General features: G+C 36.3%; 1 pseudogene; it reads left to right on the plus strand.

Annotated features, from left to right (window-relative positions):
- Positions 1 to 12,110, plus strand: part of LOC149242875 (chloroplast envelope quinone oxidoreductase homolog) — a 28,896-nt pseudogene extending 16,786 nt beyond the window's left edge.
- Positions 12,111 to 14,297: the final 2,187 nt, after the last annotated feature.

The raw sequence follows: 14,297 nt of genomic DNA on the forward strand, positions 1-14,297 counted from the left end.
CTCATGAAAGGTTGCTACCTTTGATGAACTATGGGCTCAATGTATCTTCAAAGAAACAAGGATAAAGGCAAAGGATGACACCAAATCAAATGAAAAGTCTCAAGCCTTTGTTGTAAAATCCAAGAAGAAGAAAGGGAAGTTTGGAAAGACCAAAGGAAAACTAGATATGTCCAAGATACAATGCTTTGAATGTAATGAGTATGGACATTTTAAGAGGGATTGTCCAAACAAGAAAAACATCAAAAGGAAGGAAAGAATTGGAGCTCACATAGATGAAGAAAAGGAAGAACCTGAGAAGAAGTCAAAAGGTGAAGATCCCAATGATCTACTATTGAAAGAAGTTCCATCTCTATCAAGTTTATTTGCAATTTGTCTTTCTCTAATTAGAAAGTAGCAATTAGAGTAAACATGCATCATTGCATTTTCTATGAGAGGCTTTGCTCTTATGAAGCATGGCATCATAGAAGGAAGCATATAATAGTAGACTTAGAGTCCACATGATCAAATTGCTTTGGAAGAAGTCATCTAGCTGGAAAGAATGAGAAAATTGGGACCATTTTGCATATCATAGTTCATCTAAGCATTTTCTAACATAATGTTAGAGGTAGTCATCTTGCAAAAAGGATCACCAGGATCCTCCAATAAGAACCATCATTTAGGGGAGTTTCTTTGATATTTGGAAGAAGCATTATGACTTAACTATATTCCATTTAGTATGAAATCAATGATCTTGAAGGATGAAGGGATGATGATGGTCAAGTTGCAGTTTGAAAGGTAGAATTGATGTATTTCTCCTATTTTGAAGGGAAACTTATCTTCTATAAGGAGAATCAAGCTCATTCAAAGGAAGGATCACTTGATGGTTATATGAAAGAAAAGGTATGCATGTCTTTAGTAACTCTTCTCTAGAAGGTAAAATTAATATGCTCAAGAATCTTGCAGAAAGAGTTGGTCATAAGAGTGTGCTTAGTAACATAAGCATGAAAGATCTTCCATATGATTATTTGATGCCTAGAAGAAGTTTGGTATGCTTTGGAATGACTGAAGATCAAGATTCTTCCATAAGATATCTTGACAAAAGGCCATCATGTTAAGGTGATTATGATATTGACGTTTTGGTATCGGTTGTCTAGTTGGTATATGGTTTTTCTACCTAGAAGAATGTTGCAGAAATACATAATGGTAGTTGAGGCAAGTGTATCTACAGCTGTGTGTTTTGAACTCAATTCAATGAATACATGGATTGAGTGGATGCTTTGGTAATCCTTGAATAATTATGTGGTCAAGATCTCTACATCATCTTGAGATTGAAAGGTAGTAGTACAAAAGGATAACCTGATGTTTATGTTTCGATAACAATGAAGATCACTTTCATGATTTGAGGGAGCTATGACTAGCTCTACTTTGATTGGCTCAATATAATTCCTTTGTTGATGATGAATAGAGGAAAGTGATATGAAAGGTTGATGGCCTGAACCCTGTCACAGAATGAAGAAATTTTGGCTCCATTATAAAAGCACAATATGATGAGATGCAAAAGGAATGAAGAGCCTTCTAGCTACTACTTGAAGATCTCCATGAAGAACTAGTAGTTGATGTATTGATGAAGACACGCTAAAAAAATTATGGCAATAACTTCCCCGTTGAAAGGAAGTAAGGAATCTCCTCTATGCTTAAGAGGGAGTAAGAAGTCTCCTTAAATGATTAAGAAAGAGCAAGGATCTATTCCCTAATCAAGAGGGAATGAGGATTTCCTCTCTAATTGAGAGGGAGTGATATTAGACATCATATTCTCCATGTGTCATGCACTAGACTAGGATTAACAGTCAATAATCTAAATGAAGGCACTAGGAAGGAGAATGGAGGATTGGATAAGCATCTGAGATTGATACTCTTTGAGGACAGAAAATCCAAAATAGGAAGTACACTGAGACTCTTTGAGGATTGGATAGGGTATCCAAGACAAGATTGGTTGAAGTGGACTAATATTCTTTAAGGATTGGAAATCCAAGAAAAGAATAGTCCTAAAAGGACATACCTAGTGAACACTCAGATGGGTTATGTGCCTTACAAGATAGTGTGGTGTCTCATGTAAAGCCTCCAAGCATTATGTTCTAATATAGAGGTTGTCAGTGAAAGCCTTAATATGTTGACAGTGTTGGTTATGATGTTGATGCTTAAAGATGGCTTATCAATCGGAATCTTATGAGAATATTTAAGTTTGAGAATATCCTTGTACAGGTTGTACAATTATGAATACCTCCCTAGTTAAGAGGGAGTTTTGAAAAATTTAACTAGTTTCAATCTTTATAATTGTCATTGTACTCATGTCATTATGTATATCTTATGTAACAAACAAAAAAGAAAGAAAAATATTATTTTGAAGCATAGGTTTCATGCTCCATTTGATTTGTCAAGCATGCATTTCATGCTCCTAAGGTTTGTCATATCAAAAGAATATTTGTCATGAGTCAAGAGAGTCATTAGCATTTGTATAAGACCCAACTGGACAAGTTGTAACATGTAAAAGATATTATTTGTGTGTCTAGAAAGTCAAATTTGACCTCCATAACCAAGTCGGTCCTGTCAGTGAAAAGTTGGCCTAGGAGAGGCCTATTCGATCTCATGAGAAGGGTATTTAAAGGAATATACTTCGACTTGTTGTCGCCCGAAGTGTACACCTAAGTGTGGGAAAAGGTTCCCAACTCCACAAGGTACATCTTTGAGGCATAACGCTCAGAGTAGGGGTTGTCACTCTGATCCCTACTTCCTTTTTTTAAGCTCTCTCCTAAGCAAGCTAAGGGAGGTAGTCCCTAAAAGATAAAAAACGAAGGGGAAACTTGTTGAAGTCAAAAAGTCCAAGAGATCAAGAGGCAAGGCAATCACTTCTCTCAGTGACTTGAATAAGATAGACAACAAGTGTGGCTATTATATTGAGCAATGTAAGATAGATGGATTCAATTTAATTGATACGGCACTTAAGATGAAACAACAAGAGACCAGTGCCTTGATAACAATGGCCAAATAAATTAAAGAACTTGCACGAGATATTTCAAATTACAAGATAAGTAGTGCTGCAAATAAATGTTAGTAAGATAATTAGAAATATGAGTGATAAACTTTGAGAGAACAATTGCAAGGAACATAAACATGTTCGGACAATGAACTTTGAAATGACAAGATCAATAATGAAAGCTTGACATTATAGATTAGCTCACAATTCTAATTATCATTGATGGATGAGATGCAAGATCTATCTAATGTGAAATGCAAGATCTTGATTGGTTTTAATTAAGATGCCTAGTGTAAGTGAGATCCTTCTCCTCAATTATTTTGAAACAAGTCTCACACGAGGCTGTAGAAAGAAGTCCAAGGGAAGGAGGCTAAGGCCTCATTAACGATACCTAGCCTAGAGTTCTAACAACCCATTTGCCTCCATTCCTACAAGGGATTGCTCACAAGAGAACTGCAAGGTCACCTATTTTAACCGTTGAGCAAGGGTCAAGCTTCGCAAATTGGATGAAGAAGGTGGTCCTAACTTTCTATCAACCAAGCTAATGCTTGGAGGTAAGTTTTAGGAAATGCATAACTAGACTAAAATGATGATGTGAATGATGAGATTAGATAGCTTCAAAGAGTTACAATGATGACAATATGCTTCAATGGGAGAGATATAAAAAACTTATAACCAAGCTTATGAAATATCACTTTGAATACAAGGCTACAAGATAGCCAATGAAGCACCTTAGGATTACTTAATGAAACTATTAGTCAACAATTTCAAGTGCCTTAGTTATGATAACTTTCACTTAGATGAGATAGCAATTAGGAACAAGTGAAAATTTAATGATGCCAACACAAGAAACTAATGACATATGAGATTGTTAAGAGTGAATTAAATGATAAATGCAAACAAAGACTAGATCTAATAATGATATCAATGAAATCCTATCTAATCAATGAGAGCAAATAGGCAAGGTTAGTATTCCAAGAGGAAGAAGAAGAAGCTCCTCCAATACCACAAGAATATGAACAATTCTACCAAATACCATAGAGAAAGGCACGAGATAGGATACTCCAATGATCAATAACTTGCACCAGACCTTATGAAACCCTACCAATCCAGAAATGGCCCACGATCAAGCAAGATCAATGACCAAGAATGCTCATTAAACCATCATGTGTTAATGTGATCAATTATGATTGTTTTAGGGCTTTTTATTATCAAATTTACTATATGATTAGCCTTTGAATGTGATGCTTCAAACCTATAGCACGCTATGTTCTGCAAGTGGCTCTTAGCTAAGGGAAACAAGGCTTCTAGGCCTAGTGCCCTTCCTCCAATGACTAATGTGTCAATTGCAAAGTCTAAATGCCAACGTCTTCACCAAAGATTAGTGTTATAAGCCTCCCAAAAATGCAATGTTACCCCTACAATGACAAGAGTTAGCCTTTTCAATCAACAAGGATATGGATTAGACTTTAAAATATTATGAAGCTAAGTCAAATATGGCCTCTAGGCCTTGGGGCTAGGCCTAAATGGGAGCTCCAATGGATCAAGTATAATAACAAGCCTGCAAACCAAACAATTGCCAAAATCCTTGCCAATGATATGTATAGGCCTACAACAAATGAGGGTTAGTCTCTAAATCGAGTACAATGAATTTACAAGCCTTTTAAGGCCACGAATATGGATATTAGGCCTATCTAGGCCTACGGCCAAGCAAAATTTTGTCAATAACCCTAGCAGTCATCGAGATCAGCCCTATGATTAGTTTTTAGCCCTAAAAAATTTGTCAATAAACCTGCAATAATCATCCAAAGTTAGACTTGAGGAGAGAACATATAAAATGATTATTGAAATTATTTGCAAATTTTTTAATGTAGCAAACTCTTAAAGAAATCCTGGTTTTGCAATGAGATTAGCCCTTTAGGGCTTACAGCCTCCCAAAAATGAAGTTGCGTTGAAGGAAAGAGGCTCAAATTGGATGGATCGAACCCTTGAAAGGCTAGATCAGGGCTCAAATCCTTTGCAGCCTTGGAAATTTTGCAAGACGGCTTCCGATAGAATGCAACGTTGCCCTAACCCTAGCCCTCTAGGCTAGGTGAGGGCTAGTTCCCTCACAAATTCAGATTTATTTGATCTTCAAGGTGAATATGCTTGCAAAACGAATTTAAATAAAAGCCCTAGCAGTTCACCTTGGATCCACAAGAATAAAAAAATAAAACCCCAATTGGTTATATGTACAAATGATAAATAGATACAAGGGTTAGAAAATTTACAATTTTATCTACAATATTCACAATAATTTTATAGCTCTAATTAGCAGATATATTCTTTTATTGCATAATTAAATTGGATATAAATGAATAAAATAGGATTTTTGTATTTGAGTCAAAGCCAAGATCTTTGCAAAACAATCATTAGATAAGTCTTGGAAATTTAACACGAGCTCTTAAGCTTCTTGTCTTGGGAGTTGGTTGATCCAACCAAAGACTTCCCCTCACGCCTAAGATCTAAATATTAACGAGGTCTATACACACTTAAGATCAAGTTATTAGATCAAAAGAAGCTAGATCACACAATAAAACCTCAATCTAGAGAAACTTGCTAGATTAATCAAATTTAATGTGTTGCTCTAAGCCTAGTAACTAATGCAAAATAGTTGTGCAAGTAGTTAATCCAACACTAGAAAATGAAATAATAACTTAAATTTTTTATGTTAGTACATCTTTAAGAACATAATTCAGAAAAATGTTACGAAGAAGCAAAAGAAGAACACCATCACAAATAAATCTGCAAAGACTTTTTCTTTATTATTCCAGAAAAAAGATTACAACCAGCAGAGCTTGACTCATAGCTTGATCAAGATTTTTTGATGATTTCATGATACAACGAAGAGGAAAATAACTTCCTTATATACAACATGAGGGTGTCAAACCCCCCAAGTGGAAATAATCGCTAGTTCCTCTAATCCATGGCTTGATCCTTATCAAATTAATTTGATCCCTTGATAACTGGTCCACAGATCTCCAAAAAGTTTTGACCTCCTTGATTGTTGACCTTGATGGACCAAATTTTGACTTCTGGGTGGGTTTAGACCATTGGAGAATCTTCGAAAAATAGAATTATCGTAATTCTCTCATTAAGTAACCACCTTGACCCAAAAATTCGATTTTCTTGAGAAATTATTCTTTTTGGCCCAATGATTTTTTGAACTGAGACTTTTTACCTTGGAAATGACCTTTCTAATTTTTTATTTTAAAAAAGGACCTCGATAAATTTTTGATAAATTTTCCACTTGGAGAGAAGTTAATTTTCTCTCATTTTAATTTTTTGACAAGTTTCCAATTTAGTTATTTTGACATTTTTACTGGAAAATAAAATAAATGACTCAAGAGGGATTACACATATTTTCCACCCTTAAAGTGGGTCTAAAAAATATTTTGGCAATGATGTATAATTATGAGTAATCATCTACCAAAAATATTCGTAGACAACACTTTTTACATCAGGATAGTACATAGACATCCCATTAGAAGGGGAATTCTACAATTAATGCATGACTTCTTAGACTCAACCAAATTCTGTGACACAAGACAGATGATACAGTATGATAAAAATACATAGACTCGATAACAGTAGGACTACACATGAGACCTTTCCATCGAGCCCCACTCTAGCTTTGGGGTATGTGTGGGAGAAAAACTCTGCCAATTATAAGGGTCAAGAAACGATAACAATTGGCGAGGGTAAAAATATCCCTAGAGTGAAACTCTTTGCTAAGAATCAAAGGCTTACTTAGATGTTTTTACATGGCTTCACAGTCATACTAGAATCATTTTTACAATGAAGGCCCACAAGGTTACAAAATTTGGGATTACAATGATAAATTTGGAAGTTGCATGACGATGATGACTTTGAAAAAAAATTATCCACTGATATGTACTTTTCATCCTGGGTTGTTTGACACATGTGGTCAACCCGACTCATTTGCACACACTTTAGAAGTTCGATCTAAAGCAAGTAGAGCCAAGGACAAGAAGACAAAAAGAAGTCAAAAGCAGGAAGGAAAATTTGATTTTTGGGCTTGATTTCTCTCACACGTGCAAAACTAGGGTTTCTACAGCTGCAAGGACACCGAGAATTGTAGGTCCAAATTGCAAGTGTAAAAAAGAGCCAAAACTCTGCTTTGACCAGGAATTTTGAAGTTTGACCTCTATTGACCTTGTTGACTTGAGCTTATTTCAAGAAGGAATTGTTGGAGGGCTGACTTGATGCTTGGAGGAGGTCTTGGCTTTGGTCTTTGGGTCTTGGATTTCTCATTTGATTTGATTCTTCTATAAGAGAAGAGATTCCTTTTGGGTTTTCCCCTTGAAGGGGTTTTTCCCTGGCTTGGAGCTTACATTTTGTGTCCATTGTCTTCTATGAACTTCATGGTTTATGCTCTTGATAATTGTTTGATGAAAGAAATCTACCTAAGAATAATAAGAAGCTAACATAAGTTCACAAGCTTTTATCAAGGATAAGGATAATTGTTTAAATAACTACCCTACTAGATTCTCCAACACAAAGTACCCCCTCTCTGCAATCTGATCCAACTTAAAATGTGTATCCCTTGGAATGTGACAATATGCTAAGTTGCCAAATATCCTAAAGTGCCTAACGTTTGGCTTATTTGCGTAAATGCTTCCTCCAGTGTCATCTTTCCCAATTGTTGAATTTTCTAAGTCTATCTGTTAGAAAATAAATATATATTTTGTTGGTTTATTTCTTCTACTTGTAAATTATGAACAAGTTATTTAAAACATTTAAATACTGAAATAAACACAATACAGTCACAACATCTATAGATCATCAGCTGAAAGAAAACAAACACACAAGTGGCATTGTTATTTGTAGGAATCTACAGGGTAAGTTCCTCAGATAGAACACCAAAGGACACTGCTCACAAACAGATCACAGATCAATACACTAGTATTCTTGACGTGGTTAAAACCCTCAAAGAGGGAAACAGTCCACGGCCTGAACCAACACAGGCACTTCAGGAAATTTATTAATAAAATAAAGAAAATTTACATAATAGATATGGAAATCAAATTCATCCCCATTCTTGGCACATGCAACACATCATGGATGGGAATCGACTTGCCAGACTCCCTCTGAAATAGAACATTCTCTCTCCCAACTGGGATGCACTTGGACTTGTTCACCATCTCGATTTGGAATCTAATGTCCTCCTCCTAGTAATTGGATAAGTACTCCCTAACTCCTGTCATATGAAATGACGCCCCACTGTCTATATACCACAATGTTATTAGAACCAAACCGGTGATTGAACCGAAAAACCTTGTGGACCAAGAATCAGTTGGAACTAGACCAAAACTGGTAAAAAACTGGGAAAAAAAACGGTTTACCAAAAACACAAAATATTCATATTTTATAGAAAAACATATATATTATGTGCAACCATATGAATCCAAACCATTTATACATAAATATGCAAAATTTCTCATTTACATAGCATGTAAGGGTGCACATAACCAAAATAACATTGAGTGCAATCCATCTTTGAACCAGAAATACATCAACAATTAGGCTCTAGATGGCCTCTAGCATCCAAAAAAGATCATGCCATAAAAAACGCCTACATATCATCAAAATCATTGCCTATATTGTTGTTTTCATCATCAATATAACCATTCAGGCATTAAAATAAGATAGAAAAAACGTAGCATGTCATGTCAAGATTTTATTTGAGTGATGGGTCCATTGTTTAGTAGACTCATGATAGAGGAGTTCAAAAACCAATGCCACTAACATCAAAGTACATAGAGGGCTTAGTGCTCTTTATTAAATACTAGTTCCATACCCTCGTATATGACAAAATCCAATGGAAACGTTGCAATTCCCCCAATCCTGAAATCCTGAAAAACTATTAAGTTTGTTAGATTTTGAGTGAAATCTAAAATTCTACTTTCTCCGTATGAAATCCATTGAGGATGGAACCACTCTCAAACATCTTGAGTCATTTCATGGTAATGTTAAAAATTTAAGTAAAAGGATGAAAATGAAAGATAAAGGAGAATGTCACTTTTACTTGCATGAATTGCATAACAATACTAGGGCCATATGCTTGATTATTAGGCTAAAAGCCATATGCTTGAATATTAGGCTAGCCTAGGGGAGAATTAGAAGTGGGTCAACCAATTGAAAAAATTAACAAAAAAAAAAAAAAAAAAAAAAAAGGCATTTTTTTATGTTGGCTTGCATAGGTACATATTGCACAAAACCAGTTCTGAATCGGCCGGTTCGACCTATTTCGGTTCGGAGGCTAGTTTCAGACTGGTTTTGGGCCAAAAACAGCCAAACCAGCCAGTTCAACCGGTTCCAGCCTGGTTCTGCTCCGGTTCTGATAAAACTGATATACCAAACAACCTAGAGGTCGAGCTAGTCAAGAAAGCTATGCGTGCAAACTCTTGTTCCATTTTATTGAAAAGCTCGTCTACACTTGTTGAAGTTGTCGTTTGCTTGTTGCTCTTCTTATCACCTTTCTTCCTCTGCGGCCAATTGTTGACATAGTGGCCAAACTCGTGACAGCTGTAACACTTGACCTTTGAAAGGTCCTTCTTCTTATCCCCCTTAGAGTTGGACCCTTTGTTGGATCCCTTCTTCGCTTTGTTCTTTCATGAAATAACCACATTCTCTTGTTATCCCTCACCCTTTTGTCAATTGTTGTTGCCATTGACAAGACTCAACCTAAACTCCTCCAGAGTGAAATCGCTCCACAAACGATCCCAGTTAGGTAGGTCTTGTCTATTGAATATTTGAAACTTTGGTCGGTCTTCATAATTGTGAAATAATTAATAAAATTGTGGACTCCAAGTTGGCTCCAAAAAAAGTAAATTTGAATTTTCAAATTGTGAATTTTACCTTTGAAAATGTAAAGTCGGCCCCAATATGTTCAAGTCAGCCCAGCCCAAGGGATGTGTCCATTCGAGTTTCTTTGATCACTATATAAAGGCCATTCGGCCTCCATTGAGCAAAATTCGGATCACATAAATGTATCTTATGAGTCAAAATTTCAAGCTTATCAGAGCCTGAGACAGTACATGAGAACGAATCTAAGGCAGAACTAGAAGGATGAATCTGAAGTAGACTAAAATTTCAGGAGTCCGGATTTGTTTTTGTTTGACTAGGTTTGACCTGGGTTTGACCTGGGTTTGGTTACTAGTCATTTTGACTTTGTTTTTGACTGGGAAATCAGATTGTATCTCTTGTTGAAATGGACAAATTTTCTAAGAAATGGTTGTTAAGTTTTTCCCTTGGTTTGGGGTTTTCCTAAGGTAATATTTGTGTCGCTAGTGTTTGGCTGTCTCCTCATGTTTCTATTGTTATTATTGTTTAATATTGAAGATTTCTTATGTATAATTGCTTAATGATAAAGTGACACAAGATAAATAATTAATAATATCATTGGAAGTAATTATCAGTCTAAGAAATCTGGAAAAATCAACATTATTGTCCCTTGATCACTTGGACAAACACATCCCACTTCTTTGAGACCCCGTTCAAGGCAGTTCACATGAGCTTGTCATCTTCTATCTTTTCTCCAATAGCTGCTAATTCATCCTTGACAAGTATGACTCTAGTGAGGTAACTGACTATGCCTTTGCCCTTGTTCATTCTGGTGTTTCTGGTTTTGATGGCTCCATACTTTTATTCTATGTCTACCATAATGCTTAACCCTTATCTCCGAATTATAACTTGCATGCAAGGTTTTAATGGAATATCTAAAGATCATTGTGAAAGTGGGTTTTACGCATTTTATTGTTCTCCTAACCTTGTTAGCATTTGAGGTCATTTCAAAAATGTTAAATTATGATCAGAGGGGTTTAATGTGGCGTGGGGTGTATGTATATTGATCACCCTTGGTTTTATTGTGATGAACAAACAACAGAAATCATATGTTAAACTATGTTTAAATGTGCTTCATGTGCTATGGGGTGTATGGTATATTTACCACCCTTCATTGTATCGTGATGGACAAACAACAGAAATCATTTGTTTCCCATGTCATTTTCTTTGAAAGCAACAGAAATCACTCTTACGAATTTTTATTTCATTTTCAATGAATTGCAAGCTGGAATCTTAAAATTATGATCCTTTCACTTTAATAGATATAGAAGCACATCGAGGGATTTGACCAATTGATATATTTTGACAGAAAGGGGGTGGCCTAGCTGAGTATGTTGTGGTACCCTTGAAAACAACTGTAAAGAGGCCTCCAGAGGTTCTTCCAGAGGCTTCAGGCTTGCCAATAGCTGGACTTACTGCATTGCAGGCGGTTCGGGATGTTGCAGGTATTAAGCTTGACAGAAGTAGCAAAGGAGTTAATCTACTTATCACAGCAGCCTCAGGAGGGGTTGGACATTTTGTTGTGCAAGTATGATCCCTTGTCTAAAACCACATGGCTATTTTATCTTGTTTTTGGATTAATGGGATAGAAATGAAATATTAATGCCCACTGATGAGCAAAGAAGGGTCAATGGGACTCCAGAGTATGCTTGGTACAACTAATGCATGCACTGAAAATTAATAAACCTAGGACATGATTGACCTTTTATGTTTTCAATTAGCAAAAGTTGGATCTGATTGAACATTTTATGTTTTCAGTTAGAAAAACTTGACAATGCTCATGTCACTGCTACTGGGAGATGATGAAGTGCTAGACTATAAAACACCAGAAGGTGCATCCTTGACTAGTCCATCAGGCCGTAAATATGATGTTGTGATTCACTGTGCTTTAGATATAACATGGTCAACATTCGAGCCCAATCTGGGCACCTACGGGAAAGTGATTGATATTACTCCGACTTTCAAATCATTTTTAGCATCAGTTACAAAGAAAATTACCTTTTCCAAGAAGTAACTTGTGCCATTGCTGATGATACCAAGGGGTGAGAACGTTGCAATGTTAGTTGATTTGGTCAAGGAGCAGAAGCTGAAAATCGTTGTTGATTCAATGTACCCTTTGGCAAAGGCAGAAGGTGCATGGGCAAAGATCATGGATGGACATGCTACCAGCAAGGTTATAGTAAACATTTAAAGAGTAGTTTGTACGTTACTGACACTCAGTTCATATAGTTGTAGAACTTTGTAAACCTCATTTATAGCTTTAGAACTCTTAAGTATGTAATGCTCTAATCTTTTTTCGAATTTTAAATTCATTTGAAAGATATAGGGATTGGTACTTCCTCGAACCCTGCTTCTAGTCCATCGAGGTTGTTCTTCATTTTCCATTGGTTCTGTTATATGTCATTAAGGAAGGAGATAATTTCATTTTTGTCATCATGCTTTTCCTTGAGAACTTGCCTAAGTAATGTTTTCAACTACTAGTGAAGAGTAAGTAAATGCATATACAAATTTCCCCTACCGCCAATGTGCCCAGGGCTTGGGAGCCATTGAGAAACTTCTTCTAGAAGCTTAGACTCTGAGATGGTATGTTTGTCCCTACGAACATTCCTTTCAAGCTATAAAATATCAATTTGAGTGCTTGGAGGTATCGCAGCCTTGTAAACAAATCCGCCTCGTGGGCTTGAGCCTCAGAACAAGGCTTGCTAGTCTAGCCACACTCCCTAACACCTCGTTGGCTATGGTCCTTTTGATGATGCATGATAAACCAAATAAACCACAAAACCTTGCTAGCCCTGAGAAGGAAACAAATGCACTTCCCCAAAAATCTACAACAATTACTCTTTTGAATTGTAGACAAAGAATTCCAGCGGATGTAGGGATCTAGACTCTCCTCTCTTCCTTAATGTCATATGATAGATAAGACATTTGTATCCCCTGCAAGAGAATAAAAAAATGCCAAGGCAATACTAGCACACCAAAACCAAAGTCATGAAAGAAGAGTGAAGAAGTAAAGATGGCGGAAGGCTTGTAGATTAGGAAAAGAAGTAGAATTTAGATGAAAAGGATCCTTAGATATCGATTCAACCAACTTATCCATTGACTTAACCAAAGATACGGTAAAAGGAACCAATACCACACATAAACTATCAATAACGAGATAACATGACACACAAAACCAGGAACACAATGTTACCTCTGCAAGGGACCAAGAGTAAATGAAGACGTTTAGCCGCAGACTAGCTTTGAAACTCTGTGTCATTCTAGCCCTCCAAACAAAGTCAAAATCTATGCAATTGAGATAGGTGTGCTTTAGACCAAAATTCTCTTTTTCATGAGCTAACTCCGAGCAAGAACCGTTTCCTTGTGTTGCTTGAAACAGTAAGATTTTGCTTTTGAGAGGGAGAATTGTCGGATAAAACTTAGTAAACCTTCTCAACTATGTATTTTCCATTGCAAACTCCCTCACATCCAAGCAATTATCCTCAACAATTCCATAATCCAAGCTCGTAGAGATGCCAAAAGAGCTCTCCTACGGCCCTTGCTCACCATTCTCCACATACATTAATTTTCCAAACAATCAAAGAATCAAGAAATAGTATACAAACATCCTGAGTGTCATTAAGAGAGGTGATGGCCTTCACACATATATTGCACGGAGGGGGCATGCCACACCACCACCCTCCTTAATGGTCTTGGGAGTTAGTGGGATGGTTGGTACCTGCCCTCCCCCCATCCTCCCCCTGTTCAAAATGTAACTTGTGTTGGTCTTCATAATGTAATTCAAATGTATCCTTGATGTATTTATTATATTCATTTATTATTATTATTTTATTTTTAGTCAAATCATGTTCTTCATGTTTATAGGGTCATTGAGTCAAAAAGAATATTTTATGAGTCAAAAGAAATATAATTGAGTCAAGTCCCATTTGGACTTTTTGTAAGAAAAGAAAAGAAAATTTATTTTTGAAGTCAAAGTGTCTTCACAAGACCAAGTCGGCCCTAGGGACAATTATTTGACCCTCCTCGACATGTATATATAGATTCAACTCAACCTCTTTGGAGATCAATTCATTCACTCACACATCACATCATTTATGTGCCCAATCAAGAAGAAGACAACCAACGTCAAAGGAGAGAGAGGAAGGTCAAAGGAGAGGAAGAAGAATTTTCTACGTTAGTTCTGCTCACACATGCAATTTTTTTCGAGGTCTTCCAGGCTTGAAATTTGAAGTGTAGAATTATAGGAGGCTAAAAACTTAGGATTTGACTAGATTCTAGAAGGTTGACCAATGTTGACCTTGATTTTATTAGAGGAGACTTGGAGGAGGGTTGACGTGGGTCTTTGTGGCAATCTTCGTATTGATCTTTGGTCTTGGAT

Source organism: Pinus tabuliformis, chromosome 8, assembly GCF_031772625.1.
Source record: "Pinus tabuliformis cultivar Carrire ecotype Pingquan chromosome 8, CPIR1, whole genome shotgun sequence".
Classification (NCBI taxonomy): Eukaryota; Viridiplantae; Streptophyta; class Pinopsida; order Pinales; family Pinaceae; genus Pinus; species Pinus tabuliformis.